General features: G+C 43.7%; 1 protein-coding gene across 3 annotated transcripts in view; it reads left to right on the top strand.

The window, feature by feature from the left end:
* Nucleotides 1–20419, top strand: part of MYLK (myosin light chain kinase) — an 807913-nt gene extending 787494 nt beyond the window's left edge. For all 3 annotated transcript variants that reach the window (XM_088460742.1, XM_088460740.1, XM_088460741.1), the window contains one exon: nucleotides 18965–20419. The gene's annotated coding sequence lies outside the window, so the exon portion shown is untranslated. The remainder of the gene's footprint in view (nucleotides 1–18964) is intronic.
* Nucleotides 20420–20999: the final 580 nt, after the last annotated feature.

The raw sequence follows: 20999 nt of genomic DNA, 5'->3' as shown, positions 1-20999 counted from the left end.
GACACAAGATGGCGTCATCAGGGGCAACTTAAAATGGCGTCGCTTGATATTAATTTTAAGATCTGGTCTCAGCCAATCATCCGGCTTCGACAGTCCACCCTTTGATAGCAAACAACACGCTATCACACTCTGATCTTATTTTTTTATTTTTAGTTTTACACTATGGGATATTATTTAATGTTATATTATGGGATGGCACAATGTGGTCATTAAACAATCAATAATGTGTCTCTGGTAGGAACGTAAAACTACCCTTATGCGCACACCGCGGATCTTGGAAGATCATGGGAAAGATGTGGGGATGCATCTATCCTATAAAGGAGGTCTTGAAGGGGATAGGAACTTACATTATTTATGATGTTTAAAATAACATTTAATAATACATTTTATGCATGACTAAATCTATATATCATCTGGTGATACATTCTAGTTCAGGATTGTAATACAGGTCTTCCTTGACCTTGGTATCCATAATATCATTGCTCACCACCATCATCTCGGTTTCTCAGTTCGCCCTTGTACATTTTCCACACTTCAATACATTAAGAACACACCTGACACATAAGCCAATTACTAAGATGTCAATCAGTTTAAGGATCAGGAGCTTACCCACAGTAGCAACCACTTCCTGGACCCATTCTCCTAGACCGGAGAACCATTTCACAGGGTTCAACCAAGTGAACCACTCTTCTACCTTTTCCTCTACTTCAGCCACTGAAGCATTATGGTTCTTCCGAAATTCCCATTTTAACTGCAGAGTTTCATCCATCTTCCGGTCTATCACCTCCCTGGGGTCACTAGTGTTATCAGTGATATATACGTGCAGCACTTGACACCAAATTGAGTGATCAAAGTTACACAGTACCCTCCAGTGACAGCTGTTAAATAATTTAACACTAGCCTATGTTGTACAAGTTCTTTCTTATAAGCTTGTAACTCCTTACCAGTATACCTGAATGTGTCATCATAAATCTCGGTGATATTATCTATTAATTTAGCAAGGTCTTGAATATATCTGAAATTTAGAGTAACCCGAGTGATCCTGGTGGGATCCAATGCTACTAAAACTTGAAAGCCAGTTGTTTCACTAATCAACTGTGTAGCTGCATGTATGTCACCAGGTATCATGTTTCTCTTGTCACGGTGTTCATAATGCATATGAAGATATGGAGATGATGTGTTTTTATGGATAATAAGCATTTCACCATGTGTAAGGGTCATAACTTCTGGAACTACTCTTCCTAGGTAGCATAAACCTTCTGAACTCGGAGAGAGCCACTTATACGCTTTCCTTCCACATATAAAATACACATCATCAGGGAGAACGTAAGGAATAGAATGCATCATAATCGTCAAACACATTTCCCTAGCAAGTGGTTCTATCTCAGTTTCTCCCATTTGACTCATACAAGCTTCTGGTTGTATAACTTTGGCACAGTACCGTTCTGGTACCCTACCAACCATTTCCTTGGTGGAACTAAGTGTATATTTATACCAGAAGTGTTTCCCACCTAGTCTAATGGAGCGTAAAAGTTAAAAATTAATAGGTTCATTATCAGCTCTTAGTGAGAAGGTCATCGTCTGGTTATTCCCAGTCACCTCCCAACTTCCTGGTTTGTTGGAGTTGGTGATGTTTAAACATAAAAGTGATCTATCTACTTGGTACTGGTGGAGCTTAAAATGGGGTGGTTTGGACCTAAGAAATTTTCCATCCAGTGCATCCCCTCTTTGCAATTCTAAAACCTCATTCAATGGGAATGGCACTAACCCTATATTATGCTGTACCTGAGGCATGTGAGAGCATTCCCAATAGTCAGTTTGGTTTAAAACTTTGCCCACCATGGTATGATAATCCTCTAAAGGATACCCACCCCAATACGGGTTATACTTAGGCTCACACCGCTGGATGCATCTCTCATCAACTAGGGACCCACAAAACTCACAAATACGATAGTCCTCAGATTAGACCTTCACACTGTCTCCGAGTTTCCAAAATAACAGATCTCTTAGCAATTACTGTACTGGGTTTGGTCAGATACTCCCCCGATTGGTTTAACACTCCTTTTCCCGACTCCACTCCATCAATATCACCATCAACCTCTCTCTCCATCATCTGCCCACCACTACAGAAACAGGACCTCCCAAACCAAACAAGGATCATGAGAACTGTGGAAGAAAGTAAGAACACAAACCCAGCCCGCCACTCCATTGCTGGAACAGTGGGCTGCAAATTTCCCTAGCTCAGGTTATTTCACGGCAGTCTTTAACTCTCCTGGAACAAGCTCGCGATTGACAGGTCTACGTTATCTGCCTTGACTCCGCCTTGTATCTCCACCAGTTGGTTGCCCTTTCTGCAGTGAGTGGAATGGACCCAGGTATCTCTCTCTCTGCTACTTTCAAGGAAGTTGTACTCGTCAGCAACACTTGATACGGACCTTCCCACCGATCTGTCAGACAACCTTCTGCCAGTTCACACGCTCTCCTCAATGCCACCAGATCACGCCCAGAGGAAGACCCCACGTGGGTCGAAACGCATTGGCCACACATACCCACGGAGGAAGAAACCGAACTGCCGAGTCTCTGAGAGGTGAGTCCACAGTGGAGGCAGGGATTATGGCGGTCGGTACACAGCACCAAAGCCGTTTCTCCCCCTCCTACTGCATACCAGGTTGCAGGCCGGCGGGACACACCGTAGACCACCTAGCACTGGCGGGGGGTCTGCGGACGTATTCCGTGGTCACACACGAGTTTGGACACACACCTCTGTATACTTAGGCAAGGGTCCGTACTACTTACCCCGGGAACACGCAAGCAACAACATCAGCTGTCTACATCTATCAGCAGCCTTATCCACATTCTAAGTGCGGGACGCCGCACCAACACTGACATTATTCAAAAGATCTGCCATTTCACGGCGAGCTTCATGGTCTCCGGTTCATGCTTCCTCATCAATTAACTTTTAACCCTAGTGTTTGCTTTTCATCTTTTTTCTTTTTCTAATGGTCACACACCAAAGTCTATTTATATTTAGCAATTTTTAGCCCTTGATTACCTATTTCAGAAATAAAGCTTTAAAATACTAGATTCTCTTTGTACCTATCAGCTTTTATTACACCTACAAGCAACGCATCCTATTTTTCAACAGGTTCTGAGCGCTACTTTGTTGATCTATTATTGTAGATTAGGTTTTTACATGTGGAGCACATGCCCAGTTCTTCGGGAGTCAAACAGCAAAAGTGGGATTTTGATTACATACTGTACCTTAGAGCGCAAACATACATCACTGCCGGCGCTGTCCCAGACTTGGATATCTTAGTGATTTTTCATGACCAGCAACTGATAAAGGGGGTCTGTTTGTAGCATTACAAAGTTACTGTGCGTTTAGTGCGCAAACTTGCATCAATGTCGATGCTGTCCCAGACTTGCACACTTTAGTGATTTTATGAGGTCAGTAACTGTTAGTGGGCTTAGTCTGAAAGAGAGGTCTCTGCATTACAAACTGACTGTGTGTTTAAACCGCAAAACTGCATCAATGTCTGCATGGTTGGCGCATGCCATGGCGTATGGAAGATCATCACTGCGCATGCCCAGTTGTCTGCATTCCTACAGTATGCTGTTGAATTTTCACACTTGTGCCATTCTGCGCTGTCCGAGACCTACAGTACAGTACTTGTACACAATAGTCATTTCATGACTTCAGAAAGTGCTACAGTATTGGGCTCTGTTTGAGAGGGAAGTCTCTTTATTACAAACTGACTGTGCATTTAGAGCGCAAACTTGCGTCAATGTCGATGCTGTCCCAGACTTGGACACTATAGTGATTTATGAGTTTAGTAACTGGTAATGGGCTATGTTTGGGAGAGAGATCTTTGCATTACACACTGACTGTGCATTTAAACCACAAAATTGCATCAATGTCAGCACAGTTGGCGCTATGGTGGCTGTTAGCCAGCTCCGAGGGGTTACGGTACAAATGAGATCTCTGGCGCATGCCCAGTGGAGTGGTTGCAATGCATTGCCAGTGGCGCTGCACCATAGCCATACCCTTGTAGCGCTATGCCATGGCGTACAGTATGGAAGATCATACAGTAGCGGGTCATGATACACACACAGTGAAAGTGGGATCTCCCTATTACACACTGACTGTGTAATAATAATAATAAAAAATAAAAAGTGTAACCATGACTGTGTAATAATAATAATAATAATAAAAAAAAAAAGTGTAACCTTCCAGGTTTCGAACCCGAAACCAGGTTGTACAGATGTCTGCAATGTCAAAGTTCGATTTCTTACTTCTACACTACAGCCGCCTGATTACTTCATCGTACTGTAGATGTCACATAAAGTACTCTACACGACAGATGTAATTCTTACTAGGAGAGACTTGTGGGCAAGGGGTTAGGTGATCTGCCTTGCTTACACTCCTCTCCTTCTGTTCGAGACCTTGATAATTTATTTATTTTTATTTTTTTAAATGTTCACTACAGTACTGTACAGTAGTTCAGTATTGTTATCCAACCCTTACAAAACTCAATACATTATACTGTATGTAGATGTGCCCAGCTACAGTAATGTAGTTTGTTGCTCCATACGCCATATAGCGCATGGGAGACAATCGGGAAGCCGACTGCCTAAATACTGGCAGCCGGCTTCCCTACTGTCTTATCCCGGCAAGGGTGAAATGCCGGGCGTCTGGATGTAGACGCCCACATTTCCCCGATGCCGGGGACCGGCGCCCGGCATCACGATCGTAGTGATGCCGGGCGCCGCGAGCGGACAGCCGCGCGGGGTGGGAGGGTTAGGTTTAGGGCTCCCGGGGGGGACTTAGGGTTAGGCACCCCCCCCGGGAGGGTTAGGGTTAGGCTAGGGGGAGGGAGGGTTAGGCTTAGGCACCCCCAGAGGGGACTTAGGGTTAGGCACCCCCCTGGGGGACTTAGGTTTAGGCAGCGGGGAAGGGGGTGGTTAGGGTTAGGCACTTAGAGGGGGGATTAGGGTTAGGCACTTGGGGGGGAAGTTAGGGTTAGGCACCCCTAAGGAGGGTTAGGGTAACGGGGGTTAGGTTAGGTTAGTGGATACTTACCTATCCACGATCGGGATTTCCAGCGCTGTCGGGCTTCCGCTGCGTCGCACTCTGCTTCTGTCGGGCTGCCGCTGACGGGAATCGAACCACCGGCCATGCGGCCAACGGTATTTCATACCAATTCCTAGCGCATTGCTAGTCGCGTGCTACAGTGTGGCATATTGAGTCTCATAGCACTGCACATGCCCAGTTGTCTGTATTATTGTAAGTACAATACTGTCGGCACTGTCCTGGAATTAGACATTGTAGTGATTCCATGACTCTAGGAACTACAGTAGAGGCTAGGGGGCTAATGCCTAGCCTCACTGCATCTACCATTTCGAGACCTTTAAAATATATACTGTATAATTTTTTTTTGTTTTAAATCTTCACTAATACATTATCCACAAATTCTGGCATTTCTATGCCACGGTACCTTATGACAAAAAAGTGTAAATAAACAAATATGCGTAGAAGCAAAAAGAACAAAGAGAGTCTTGCTGGTGCACTCTTGAAACAATTGAAATGAAACAGATGGAAAAAATATGTGTTTATCAAATTAAAACTTAACTTTTACTAGTAAATTATAAAAGACAACACAGAGAACATATGAGAAGATGCACCTCTGGGTGTCCAAAATCTCAAAAAATAAATAAACATGTTAGAATACATATAATATCAATAATTCATAAGAAAACATTGCAGAATACATATGATATCAATAATTCATATATATGAGAGAAGATATGGGCGAAAATATAGATATCCAATTCCTAAAGCGTAATATTGCTAGGAGATTGGAGATAAAAACCCACCTTTTCCAAATGTAACATGTGTGAGCTAAATTATTGCTCTACCAATAATGATTTTAAACACACAAAGAAAAACACAGCCGCGTCTAGATCTCAGTGTACATACATACACCCTTGCAGATCGTAATGCTTGTTTGGACGAGGTACTAAGTAAAAAAATATTACTAAACGTATAACATGTCCACAATAATTGATATCACAGAAATTAAGGCCTATAAATCATAAATAGATTACTTCACAAACATACATAAATAAATACACCTCTAATTAAAGTGTATGAGTGCTTACAGTGATCATGATTAAATAAATGAATAAAATAAAATCATATAAATGCAACTATTCAGATATACTTAGACACCTTAATGTGTCTTTAAATGAGATACGTAACAGAAAAGTCTGGATCAATACTCAATGCAACAGATTTAATATATCTGCATATTAGTGATCCAATAGTCGTATGGGTAAATTAATAGAAAGATTCAGTGACGAGTGTCTTGGATTAGAAGTAAACAAATTCTTCCATATAGGATTGCTTATATAAATACAATTTAAAGTGCAACGTGCTTGTGATAATCAATAACCCATGATCGATACTTATGAAGAACACATGATGAATTAACTACTAAAAAGTCATTAAAGTCTTAAAGTGCTTGCAAATCATTCATAGATAATTAATACAAATGAACCATAAACAGTGGATAAAAGTGTATACCTCAAACTTAATGTGCTTAGATGCCCTGATAATAACAGGTGAGAAATAAAAAACTTTGTAGAGGTCTCAATAAGTATATATCCAAAGTAAATAGTTATAGAAAGAGCCTGAGGAGAAAATATGTCATACCTCTTCTGCTGTCCCTTGTCAAATAAATTTCAAACAAGGGATGAGAGAGAAGTAAACATAAAACCTCAGGGAAACAACAGTTAAGAGCGCCTCTGCTGTCCCCGCTCCTGGCAGTATCTCCCCTCTGATACTATAAATGCATTGCAGAGGAGGAGTGTCAGCCCGGCTTGAATGAGAGAGCGCTATAGGGATAGAGAGGGAATAAAGAGATACCTCGTGTGGTAATGTATTAGACAAAGTGCGGCTGACGGTGGTATATCAGCTGGGCTAAAGAGTGCGTGCAGCTCGCCGGATATCGTAGGTAGGAAATGCAGCTGCCTGTAAATCAGCTGAGCTGTAGAGCACAAGGAGTCCGTCGGATGGATGCGCGTTTCGCCTCTGACGGCTTGATCACCTGATCTTCGTGAGGTAACATTCCTCTCCCTCCCCCTTAATCTATCTTAGTCCATCCAATCACGTTTCTCGTTTGAGATAGACACAATTCACAGCCAATCAGCAGATAGAATCGTCAAGGCCAGAGAGAGCAATGTAATTGAGTTACGTATATAATGGATTCCTATCCTCATTACCATATATAAACAAAGAAGGGGAAAGCACATGTTATGGCTAGTGATTGACATGGTTCACAGCCAACCAGCAAATAGAGTTATCAGGACCAAAGGGAACAGTTTACTGGAGTTACATACAACGTGGATTCCTATCCATATTACCATAGATAAAACGAGGGAGAAAGAAAGCAAATGGTATAACAGGGAAACCAAGGATATATATACCGGGTATATAAGGAATATAATAAAATAGTATAAGAAGAAATCTACCAAGTGGATTAATATTGCACCAAATGAGACTCCTTATCTAAGAACTTGATAATATGAAAACAATAATTGACATCTTTATGTGTGCACAGGACACAATATATAACTATATGCGCATTCATATAAATATAAATAGTTATATGTGACAATATTAGAAAAAATACATGTGAATATAAAGATATATATAAATCGTACAAATAAATATAGAGGAAAAAATTGATAAGAATATAAATGTAAGAATAAAATAACAATTGAAATGATATAACATAACACACCTCAAAAATATACCATTCATAAAAATGAAATAATATGGAAACTAGTGACACAAAAAAATATAAATAAGCTTGTAGTACCACTAAACCTACACGAAGAAAATGCAATAGTGCAAAATCAAAACAAAACAAAAACCACTACATAGTGAAACACTAAAATGTTAGCACCTACCTAGAATCTTTAAAAGCATATATACAACATATATGTGTGTGTATAAATAATTTATGTATATACTCATAAACCCCCTTTGACAAAAAAGTGTAACCTTGACTGTGTAATAATAATAAAAAATAAAAAATGTAAGCTTCCAAGTTTCAAACCCGCAAAAGGATTGTACAAGCGCCTGTAATGTATTGGTTTGATTATTTACCATTACACTACAGCCACCTGCAATACCAAGGTTGCACCTGGCTTGAGTGTGTCCTACAATACTGTACGTCATCGTATCTCCGGCGCATGCCCAGATCCATACCAATGTAGTGCTAGGCCATGGCGTTTGGAAGATCACAGAACTGTGCATGCCCAGTGGGTCGTGAGTCAAATGCAGCTAAAGTGGGATGTCTTGCTACGACAGGCTTGTGAACGAGCGGTTAAGTGTTCTGTCTCTCTACCTGCCTGTCCCTCCTGTTCTAGACCTTAATTTTTTTATTTTAATTCTTCGCTACTTTTGTTCAGTATTGTTATCCAACCCTTACTAAACTCAGTACATTTTATATATTACAGGGTAAATTTACTAAGATGGGAGTTCTATTAAGAAGTGATGTTGCCATAGCAACCAATCAGATTCCAAGTATTATCTTCTAGAAGGTGCTACTGTAGATAAATGAGAAGTAGAATCTGATTGGTTGCTATGGACAACATATAGTACAGTAACTTCTTTAATAAAACTTCCATCTTAGTAAATTTACCCCTACATGTTTAACTTTGTCCCCCAAATTTTTTTTCTTCCGTCCCCAAAATGAAAGTGAATTTTTGGGGTTTTCTTACTGTCAGTGTTTTTTTAAAAAAAATGTACGCAGTTTACAGTACCTTTGGGGGACTGTCTGAAGGCTGCACGTTGAAGGCTTCCCGCAACGTTGCACCCCAATTCACCACTTTTTTCTGCCTGCTATTCATACAGTAGGCAAAACTTTTTCGCATACTGTCTTACTGTACATTGCATTGACTTCCCACCTAGGCGGAAAGTCTTTCAAATTGAATACGGTGATAATTTTCCGCCTGGCGAAATTACGTAATCGGCTCAACTTTTTTATCCGATCTCGTCTTTTCGCTCCAAGGGGTCTTAGGCTTTTAAGTTAAAATCATCACTGGCACTTTTGGCCTCAGATCCAGAGTTTCACCTATACCAGGTGCAGACTCCACCTTGCATCGGAGTGCAAGGTCCACTGTACGCCCTGAAGAAAGGAGGATAGGCAGAGACGAACAGACAGTAAAAGACAGGCACACAAGTACAGTACTCACCGGAGATACTCTAGTTCTTCATCCCGCTCAATCCCACACAGAGGTCCCTGTAGGAGAGAGAATATGCCATGCAAGGCCCTTTCCTGCTCTAATAGTGTGTCACACTAATCTACTGTAACATTAATATGAGCCCTACTGTATCATAAACTACTAACTAACAAACTACAGTATTAATGTACAGTACAGTTAGCCTTACAGAGGGCCTACCTGTTATGGTGGAAGAGGCTTTGAGGGGGGGAACTTCTTTAGCTCTTTTGCTTTCCACCCCTGTAGTGCTCTTCTGTCCTCCGCTTCTTTCTTCACACAGGTCTTCCTCTCTTCAGACCTGTTGGTCTACTGTAGGTTGGGGTTAATATTTCGTTGGCCTCACAGAGGGCCTATCTGTTATGGTGGAAGAGGCTTTTGGGGGGAACTTCTTTAGCTCTTTTGCTTTCCACCCCTGTAGTCCTCTCCTGTCCTCCGCTTCTTTCTTTTGCCACTGGCACATCCTGGCCAGCGGCGGCGCCGGGTCTTCCTGTCTTCTGACAAGTCCCTTCAAGTCATGTTTCCTGATTGAAGATCTGTACTTGTATGTGTGACTGTCCTCCATGCATGTTTCCTTGGCATGCGCAGCACCCCATTCAACATGTCCTTTATCCGGGTAAGTTCTTCTTTTCCAATTCTGAATCTTGTCCGACATCTAGAGAGGATATCTTCTCTTAAATTGTTGGGGATTGGCACTTTCTTCCGACTGCCATCAAAGTTCACCCGCTTGGTCCAATTGCAATAGAGGTCATAGGGCATGTGTTCTTGAAATATTGCTTGTGCATATCAATGCATTTCACAATTGGCAGCTCTGTAAATTTTATTGTCCTTGCCAATGTTGATTACAGCCTGTGGTACATCCGGTAAGGGTGTTCCAAATACAGTCAGTGGTGCTGGGGTGCTCAACATGACAGGCATTCCTGGTGAAGGTACAGGCATGCTTGCATTGTTGATTCTTGATTCTTCAACTGACCGTTTAGGCAGGTGATATGATGCCACTGGTGTACTCTCCCACTGAGGCAGGATGCATGATGGCACCGGTGTCATGTCCAAGTGCTCTGATGCCACTGTAGTGTCCATATCTAGCAAGTGTAATGATGGGTCAGTCTCCAAGTTGAAATCAACATCGTTATCCTCAGGCTCATATTCATCCGGTGTGACCATTTCATACTGTATTGCCTGGTCATGTCTCTTCCTGGTACTCTGGGCAGCGGCCTGTTGCCATCCTTCTTTACTTTGCCGGATTGCTTCTTTCATTGCTTCTGCAATGGTGTCCTTCAGCCCTTCCTTCAGCTCTTCTTTTAAGTTGTCAATTTTCACCTCCAGATGACCAACTTTTCCCACGAAGGTCTCTCACCATCCTAGCACAGCTACATGTGCATGCATTATCTTCTTGGAAGGACAGTTTTTGATGAGTTGGTGAGTGGGATACATCTTCCACAGGTGTACAAACCAGAGGCTCCAAGGTGTCCAGTTCTTCGGGTCCATAAATCACTGGTGTTTCCTCCTGGTTCTGGACGTTCATGGGTTGCTCCACTTTCCCTGGTCCATTTTCTCCTATGTCCAGTTGCAAAGTGTTGTTCTTGGCTTTGTGTTCTTCCTTGCCTTGACAAGAACAGGTACATTTTCCTTCCCTGCTTTCTTCTTGGAAGGTTTGCTTGTAGACCGTTGTGGAACTAGTGCACTCAGCCTTTTGGTCAGTGGAAGTGAGCAAGATGAGTTCCCTTGTTGTAGAAACCTTTGCTCTTCACCATTTTCACAGTTCGGTGCACTCTGAAATACACAAGTATAAAGACACTAAATACCATATTAAGTAAAATAATAGAAATACTGTATACAGTAAATGTTTCACACAATTACAACGCTGTAAACAATTACAGTACTCATACTGTACTGTACTTTCAAGAATGTGCTGCTACTGTACTCTATACAACTCCAGTAATAACCCTATCACACAGAAAAGCAAATTACAGTACTGTAGCATTTACAGTAAACCACTTTACTGTACTTGGTGCAGTAATTTGCTGATGAACAGATTGTTACTGTGTGAAAGGGTCACTTTGACCGTACATTTAACCTGGGTCGGAGACCTGGTAATTTCGACGTACAGTACTGTACAGTATGTTGACCCTTTCACACAGAATAAATGGTGGTGTCCATCTGCAAATCACTGGCTAAAAGTGCTACTGTACTGTATGCCCAGTAATTTGTTTGTCTGTGCCAAAAGGGGTACAAAGCGGGACCATCAAAAAAACCTGTGCTTCAAATGCCGGATAAAGACAGGATTTTTTGCTACAGTATTTTCTGTCTGAAAAGGGCAGGGCTATTTTTCTTCAAGATCTCACTTCCTGTACTTCTCATTAACTACAGTACAGTTTGACAGTGCAAAATTTACTTTTTATAAGATACAGTCCAGTACTGTACTTTCAGTTTTAGTTTAAAAGTTGTTTTGAGTGTTTTTTTCAATAGTAAATATAGATTCAATCAAATACAGTATATACAGTACTAAGCAGTGTTAGGAGACAGTGAAAAGAGATACTGTAAGGTACAGTACTGTACCAACCAATCAGTTCCCAACTGTAATTTTTCAACATTGCGTTTGAAAACTTAAATTTGGGAGCTGATTGGTTGGTACAGTACCTTACAGTATCTCTTTTCACTGTCTCCTAACACCGCTGTGTGTGTGTGTGTGTGTGTGTGTGTGTGTGTGTGTGTGTGTGTGTGAGATATATATATATATATATATATATATATTATATATATATACATATATAGGTGGCTGTCTGGTCCGGCACTCAGCTGTACTGTTAATGTTGGTGCTCCTGTGCCCTCCGCATAATAATGTAGAGCAAATAAATAAATAGACAGCGGCACTAGGAGACTTGAAAAAGAATAGATTTTAATGTGGCACTAAGTGTCACATATCCAACGTTTCGGGGCTCACTGGCCCCTTTGTCATTGATATAGAGAGAAAAATGCAAAGCCCGCTTACCTTATAAAGGAGAAGAACCATCTAGGAACAGAGAGAGGCGGGAGGACGCCGCCCGGGTCCCCTGGCGTCGCAGCCGTAGTCCCGCAATGATGACGTCATGCCGCTCTGCGTATCCGGTTGCCGAGGCAACCAGAACGCCAGCGTGCTGACGCGGCTAGCCATCCTCCCTGTAAAAACAAAAGAAAGAAAAATGCAAATAAAACCAAAGCATCAGATATATAGGACACTGCGCAAAAACGCTACATCATATAAGACATTGCACAAAATTGAAACAACATACACTCCTCGAGGTGTGATAATCCCACCTCAGGATACAGATGTGGATAGAAAAGAAATAGGGTCAGCTGACTAACGTACCACACCCAGGTGCACTATATAAACTGGTTGATGGCTAATAATGTAAAAAATGCAAAAAATAAGGAAAGGAAACATTATAACAGTATCAAAGAATTTGTGCACAATATTGGATCATTACCACAGAAGACACATAAACCTCGCACTATTGTATAGCTAATGTAGGGGTAAAACATGAAATATGGAAACATTAACTGTGAAAAATGAATAAAGGTTATTCGAAAAACAAATAAAAATACAAAATGTGAAAAAATGTCCTGAAAAAAATAAGTACTACAGAAAAATAAACATAAAAATAAAAAGGTATGAACTATGAAAAAAAATAGAATTCCATCCGTCAGTCAAGCCACGGATCTTGAATAGTTAATTCAATGGAAGACACTCCAAGTAATCTTGTCATTGAGACCTGCAGGGGACACGGTATTGAGCCTAAAAATCCATTTGGCTTCCACTTGAAGGAGACATCTCCCTCTGTCTCCCCCTCTAATAGTACTGGGTACATGATCAATGGCCATGTGTTGAAATGAGGCCAAAGGATGGTTGTTAGCAGCGAAGTGTCTTGCAACCGACTGGTCTGAGGGTTTCCCTGAAAGAGCAGATTTGATAGCTGAACGGTGTAAGGCCATCCTCTCCCTCATTGTTCTAGTCGTTTTGCCGATGTAGTTGAGGCCACAAGGGCAACTGGTAAGATAGATAATAAATGATGAAGTGCATGTGAGCGTATATCTGATTTTGAACATTTGATCTGTATGTGGATGTTTGAAAAAGGCGCCAGTCACCATGTTACGGCAAGTGGTGCAACCCAGGCATTTGTAGCATCAAGGGCCTTTAGATAGAAAACCAGTACTGCTCTGTTTGGTTGAAGACTCGAAATTTGTAACATCAGTATGTACAACCGTGTCCTTGATGTTTCTGCCTCTCGTGAAGCACGCCAAAGGTCTCTTATTCTTTAATGTGGGCAGATCCTTGTCTGAAGAGACAATAGGCCAGAGTGCTCTGGTGGCTCGATGTATAAATGCACTGGTGGTGCTGAATTGGCTCTTCCACGGAATAACTGCTTCAGGATCTTTTTTCTTTACCGCAAAGAAATTTGCTCTTGGGGTGTTCAACACTTCCCATTTTTGTTTCTGCAATAAAGATGGATCATAACCTCTCTGTAAAAAATTGTTTAATATCACATTCAGGCTATTTTCCAAATCCGTATGCTTGCTGGTGATTCTTTCCACCCTGATCATTTGAGACTTGGGAACTCCCTTTTTCAGGGCTGGCGGATGGTGACTACTGGCCTGAAGCAACATGTTCTTATCAGTGGGCTTAGAAAAGACATTGGTTAGAATGCAGCCTCCTTCCAGGGTGACTTTGACATCCAAGTAATTAAGGGTATGATGGTTTGTTTGGAACGTTAGTTTAATGGAAGCATTTCTCGCGTTGATGTTACCCATAAAGTTATTGAACCGTTCCTCTCCTCCCGACCAGAGCATAAATAAGTCATCAATATACCTTGCGAACAGGATAATATAACTAGATGTCTCTGGATCGCTGGGGCTGGGAGGTGGGGGCCCTACGGTGTCTGGAAATGTGGGGGAAAAAATTTCATTTTCACTGAAAACACATGAAAGAGAGAAAAAGAGAGGGAGGGAGAGAGAAAGAAGGAGAGAGAGAAAAAGAGAGGGGGAGGGAGAGAGACAAAGAGAGAGAGAGAGACAGAAAGACGGAGAGAGAGAAAGAGAGAGAGGGGGAGGGAGAGAAAGAGAGGGAGAGAGAGGGAAAGAAAGAGAGAGAGAGAGAAGGGGAGAGAAAGAAAGAGAAAGAGAGAGGGAAAGAGGGATAGAGAAAAAGAGACCGAGAGAGAGAAAGAGAGAGAGAGAAAGAAAGAGAGAGAGAGAGAGGGGGGGAGGGAGAGAAAGAGAGAGAGAGAAAAATAGAGAGAGGGGGAGGGAGAGAAAGCAAGAGAGGGAGAGAGAGAGAGAGAGAGGGAGAGAGAGAGAAAGAGGGAGAGAAAAAGAGAGAGAGAAAGAGGGAGGGAGAGAGTACTGTACTTAGACTCTCGCTGGGGCCGACAGATGGGGGCCCTACGGTCTCTGGAACTGTGGGGAAAATAATGTCATTTTCACTGAAAACACATGAAAGAGAGAAAAAAAAGAGAGTTAGAGGGAGGGAGGGAGGGAGAGAGAAAGAAGGAGAGAGAGAGGGAGAGAGAGAAAGAGAGAGAGAGAAAGAGAGAGAGAGAGAGAGAGAGAAAGAGGGAGAGAGAGAAAGAGAGCGAAAGAGAAAGAGGGAGAGAGAGAAAAAGAGAGAAAGAGGGAGAGAGAGAAAAAGAGAGAGAGAGAAAAAAAGAGAGAGAGAGAACAATGTAATCTAGTGTACAGTACTGTACTTATGCAGACTCTCGCTGGGGCCGGCTTCATCCTGCTGGGCAGGTGGGGGTACGGTCTCTCGAACTGTGGGGAAAAAAATTTAATTTTCCCTGAAAACACACGAGAGTGAGCGAAAGAGAGAGGGAGAGAGAAGAGGGAGAAAGAAAGAGGGAGAGAGAGTACTGTATTTACACAGACTCTCGCTGGGGCCGGGAGGTGGTGGGGCCCTACGGTCTCTGGAACTGTGGGGAAAAAATGTAATTTTCACTGAAAACACATGAAAGAGAGAAAAAAAGAGAGAGGGAGGGAGAGAGGGAGGGAGAGAGAAAGAAGGAGAGAGAGAAAAAGAGAGAGAGAGGGGGGAGGGCGAAAGAAAGAGACAGAGAAAGAGAGAGAAAGACGGAGAGGGAAAGAGAGAGAAAGACGGAGAGAGAGAGAGAGAGAGAGAGAGAGGGGGAGAGAGAGAAAGAAAAAGAGAAAGTGATAGAGAGGGAAAGAGAGAGAGAGAGAGAGACAGGGAGAGAGTAAAGAGACAGAGAGAGAGAAAGAGGGAGAGAGAGAGAAAGAGAGGGGGAGGAGAGAAATAGAGAGAGAGAGAAAGAGAGAGGGGGTGAGGGAGAGAAAGCAAGAGGGAGAGAGAGAGAGAGGGAGAGAAAGAGAGAGAGAGAGAAAGAGGGAGGGAGAGAGAGTACTGTACTTCCACAGACTCTCGCTGGGGCCAGCAGGTGGGGCCCTACGGTCTCTGGAACTGTGGGGAAAAAATTTAATTTTCATTGAAAACACATGAAAGAGAGAAGAGAGAGGGAGAGGAGTGAGAGAAAAGAAGGAGAGAGAGAGAGAGAGAGAGAGAGGGGGGGGAGAGAGAGGGGGGAGAGAGAGAGGGAGAGGGAGAGAGAGGGAAAGAAAGAGAGAGGGGGAGGGAGAGAAAGAGAGAGGGAAAGAAATAGAGAGAGAGAAATAGGGAGAGAGAAAAAGGGAGGGAGTGAAAAAGAGAGAGAGAGGGGGGGAGGGAGAGAGAGAAAAAGAGAGAGAGAGGGAGGGAGGGAGGAGAAAGAAGGAGAGAGAGAAAAGATCAGGGGGGAGGGAGAGAAAGAAAGAGAGAGAGAGAGAGGGGAAGAGAGCGATAGAAAGAGAGAGAGAGAGAGGAGAGAGAGAGAGAGAAAGAGAAAGAGAGAGGGGGGAGGGAGAGAAAGAAAGAGAGAAGAGAGGGAGAGAGAGGGAAAGAAAGAGAGATAAAGAGAGAGAGAGAGAGAGAGAGAGAAAGAGGGAGAGAGAAAAAGAGAACCGAGAGAGAGAAAGAGAGAGAGGGGGAGGGATAGAAAGAAAGAGAGAGAGAGAAAAAAAAGGGGGAGGGGGAGAAAGAGAGAGAGAAAGAGAACTTATGCAGACTTAGACTCTCCGGCCCTTAGACCTCTCGCTGGGGCGGCTTCATCCTGCTGGGCAGGTGGGGTACGGTCTCTCGAACTGTGGGGAAAAAACGTCATTTTTCCCTGAAAACACACAAGAGAGTGAGAGAGAGGGAGAGAAAGAGGGAGAAGAGAGAGGGAGAGAGAGTACTGTACTACTACGCAGACTCTCGCTGGGGTCGGGAGGTGGGGGGCCCTACGGTCTCTGGAACTGTGGGAAAAAATTAATTTTCACTGAAACACATGAAAGAGAAAAAAAGAGAGGGAGGGAGGGATAGAGAAAGAAGGAGAGAGAGAGGGGGGGAGGGATGAGAAGAGAGGGAGAGAGAAAGAGGGAGAGAGAGAGAGAGAAAGATACAGTACTGTACTTACGTGGCATGGGGAGGCACAAGTACAGATTGTGGCCCCGGCTTCCATCAATCTGTACTTGCGCCATGTGTGTAGTGACCTTGTCCAGTCAGCGTCATCACCACCGTATACCATACAGTAGCTATTGGGAGTGATAAAATTTGGTGATAGTACAGGCAACAATAATTTAAAAAAAAAGACGTTACATCTTGAAAAACATGTGGCAATCATCTTCTGCCTCCAGCATGGCACTGTAAATTGCCTGGCTTGTGGATGGGGTACTGACTACGGGAGTAGCCTCCAACTGGGCTGGGGGAGTCTCACAGAGGCGGTTGGGGCAGGTGAGCACATAAGAGGGTCTGCTATATATGAAGACATATGCAGATTTGAATTTAGATGCCTAATCAGCAGCTCATAGACCAGCCACTGGAACCTCCTTCTGTGTTTGGCCTATCATTTATGCGTATTGCGCTATTTATATGTGAAGTAAAGTCATCAATGCAGTCAGGTTTGCTGTGGAGGATACGTCCTGCCTGCTGCAGGAATATGTCCTCCATCTCGGTGGGTTGCTGATGCTGCTGCTTTCTCCCCTTGGCATTTTTTCTTTCTTTGGTGAGGTGCGGAAGATGCTGGGGGGGTTCATTGGTCGGTGGGCATGGGGATGAAGTATCCACCTCGCTGTCCCCGATCAGACTGATATCCGGAGTTATAGTCAGTGGCGTAACTAGGGTATTTGGAGCCCAGGGCAAATTTGAAAAGGGAGCCCCTCCCCCCATGTGCGCACAAAAAAATGGGCGTGGTCACTTAAAAATGGGGCGTGTCAACATGACACACCCCTTTATTTTCAAACTGAACATTCCTATCCATATGCACCCTTAACCCCAGTAGTACCCCTTATACAGTACCCCCAGTATGCAGTTGTGGTCCCTCTCATGCAGGCCCATAGTAGTGCCCCTTATACAGTATCACCAGTAGTGGTCCATCTTATACAGCCCCCAATTAGTTCCCCTTACTCAGTACCCCCAGTAGTGGCCCCCCCAAATGCAGTGCCCCACGTAGTGTTCCCCCTTATGCAGTGCCCCCAGTAGCAGTCCCCACAATGCAGTGCGCCCAGTAGCGGTATCCCCTTATGCAGTGCCCTTTTATATAGTGCCCCCAGCAGTAGTCCCCCCCCCATGCAGTTTTCCCAATAGTGGCCTCCTTATGCAGGCACCCTGTAGTGATCCCCCCTATCTAGTGCCCCCTGTAGTGGTCCCCGCAGTGCCCCCCTTATATAGTGCCCCCAGCAGTAGTGTCCCCCCCCTCCCATGCAGTGCCCCCAGTAGTGGTCCCCCTGATGCAGGCTCCCAGTAGTGACCCCCCCCCCTATCCAGTGGTCCCTGTAGTGGCCCTTACTATTATTGCCCCCAGTAGTGATCCCCCGAGTGCAGTGCCTCTAGTAATACTAGGCCCCTTTTAGAATGCCCCCAGTGGTAGTCCCCCCCCCAAGTAGTAGTCCCCAGTAGAGTAGCCCCCCCCAGTAGAGGTCCTCCCAATGGCACCCCCAGTAGATGTCCCCCCCAGTAGTAGCCAACCCCTCCCCCGTTGTGCAGATAGGTTTAAAAATAAATAAATATATATAAAAATATACTTACCTGATTCCACGCTGCTCCTGTCCGCAATGCCGCTTCCGCCCTCCAGTCCGCCCGGGCTGGCGCGCTCAGCATTATGGGACTGACGTCATGACGTCAGTCCCATTACCCACTGCAGGAGCCGGACGGAAGTACTGCAGCAGTCAATGAGAGTCTATCTGACTCTCATTGGCTGCTGTTTAACACACGCATCGCCGCCAGCGCTGGCGGCGATGCGTGTGTTATGCACAGCCTGAGCCCGCCTCCTGGCGCTATTGGGCAAGCGCTCAGGGGGAGGGAACGGGCTCAGGCGTGCAGCACAGGACCGGCGCTGGAAGCCTAGCGCCGGTCCTGTGCAAATGTGTAGCGCTGACTGCACTCATTGCGGTCGGCGCTACACTGGCTATCTAGGGCGGGCGGGCCGGTACCGTGGCCGGCGGCGCCCCCCCCGCGCCGCCGGTCCAACGGCGCCCAGGGCACGAACCCCGCTCGTCCTGCCCTAGTTACTGCACTGGTTGTAGTCGAATCAGGGTCTTGGGTGGGAGTCTGTATAGTAAAAAAATGGAGAAAAGATATGGTTATGTTTTAACCCCTTTTTTACTATTTTTCTAGTTTCCAAAAAGGTGGATGAGTGGAAGAACATTGGAATCTCCCTAACCGCGGAGAAGCCATAGATGGAAAACATATACGCATCAACCTACCTGCCAATATCGGATCATATTACTACAACTATAAAGGCTTCTTCAGCATCATTCTCATGGCAGTGATGAATGCCAACTATTAATTTTTGTTTGTGGATGTTGGCAAGAATGTCCGTGCTTCGGATGGTGGTTCTTTCATACAGACGACATTCTACCAGAGACTTACCAACAAAACCCTCAACTTGCCATCACTGGACGAGACAAAGCACGGCCTAAATTACGTTTTCGTCTCAGATGAGGCTTTTGCTGTACATGAACATGTGATGAAGCCATTTGCACAGAGGGGCCTGACCAGAGAGAAGATGATCTACAACTATCATCTATCCCGGACACATTTGTGGTCACAGCTAGGCCAGAAGATGCAGGACATCCTGAGGACATTGCCCAGTTTACATCAGTGTCTGCACCACCAATTCAAACAACAATGACAGCACGTGCCAAAGAAGTGAGGGAGGAGTATATGGCCTATTTCAATGGACCAGGGTCTGTTCCATGGCAGGAGGACTGTCTGTGATAACTGACTAACGTGGACATTTCTGATTTTTCTAAAATGTTTTGTTTTAAAAAAAAAAAGGTTTTGGTGTATGAACTGTGTCTCTACTTACCAAAACATCCTTAGACGGTCCACTCACTTCTGCCACGTCCTCATCTCCCTCTCGCTCAGCCATCAACACCAGTGACTGACGTTGTGGCTCCTGCTCACTGATGAAGGACATCAGGTGGTAGTACCACCAGCGTGGGCTAATAGATATCGTCGATGGCCACTCAGGAATGCTTGGATTCCTCCACTTCCTTCATTTCCTTAATGTACACCATGCGCAAATTCTGGATTTTGGCGCAGACCGTTTTTATGGTAGCATCAGAGTAAAACTTCTTGCTGTACTTGAGCAATTTCTCCAACGCTGCCATTTTTTTGGACTTATTGGAGTAGTCTCTACAGCTTATCTGCCATAGACATTCTTTGGACTCCAGGAATCCAGTGATGATTTCTCTCTCCCTATCTATAGACATTCCTAGGAAGAAGAAAAATATGGACATATACAGTTTTAGCAATAATTCTAAATAGTTTTGTGATTTTTAATGTTGATATGTTTGGTTGTATTGTAATGTATATATTTAATTTTTAGGTTACATTTCAGTGTGTTTGTTCATGTTATGGTGTTGTAATATGTTTGTTATGGTGTTTTAATATTTTTTATAGGGTTTTAATATGTTTGTTATGGTGTTTTAATATTTTTTTACAGGGTTTTAATATATTTGGTATGGTGTTGTAATATGTTTGTTATGGTGTTGTAATATGTTTGTTATGGCATTATAATATGTTTTTATGGTGTTTTAATATATTTGGTATGGAGTTGTAATAAATTTGTTATGGTGTTTTAATATGTCTTTTTACTGTGTTTTAATATATTTGGTATGGTGTTTTAATATGTTTGTTATGGTGTTTTAATATTTTCTAGGTAATTAATAGGTGGCCCATGACATTGGTGGACAGTGGGTAGGTGGTGTATAATGCATGACCCAGCCACCGCCCACCTCATATATGCAGGCTTTGGCTGGGTCATGCTTTATACTTTTAGTGGGACAGATGGTGGGTGACTTTGGTGGACAGTGGGTAGGTAGGTGGCTTACATTGGTAGACAGGGTGTATAAAGCATGACCCAGCCACTGCCCACCTCATATAGGTGGATAGTGGCTGGGTCATGCTTTATACTTTTAGGGGGACAGAGGTTGGATGACATTAGTGGACACTGGGTAGGTGGGTGGCTCACATTGGTGGACATATAGACAGTTGGTGGCTGGGTCATGCATTATAGGTGGACAGTGGGTGGCTCACATTGGTGGACAGTGGTTAGGTGCATCAATGCAGCAGCATTATACTCCCCAAAATACACAAGTCCAGACTTCAGGGGTGCAAGCTGGAAATCGCATCCTTCTCCTTTAAA

The sequence above is a fragment of the Taudactylus pleione genome, unplaced genomic scaffold (genome assembly GCF_031769625.1).
Source record: "Taudactylus pleione unplaced genomic scaffold, aTauple2 ptg000977l, whole genome shotgun sequence".
In the NCBI taxonomy this organism is placed as follows: domain Eukaryota; kingdom Metazoa; phylum Chordata; class Amphibia; order Anura; family Myobatrachidae; genus Taudactylus; species Taudactylus pleione.
The sequence above is the reverse complement of the archived record's forward strand: the minus strand, read 5'-3'. Positions and strand labels throughout refer to the sequence as shown.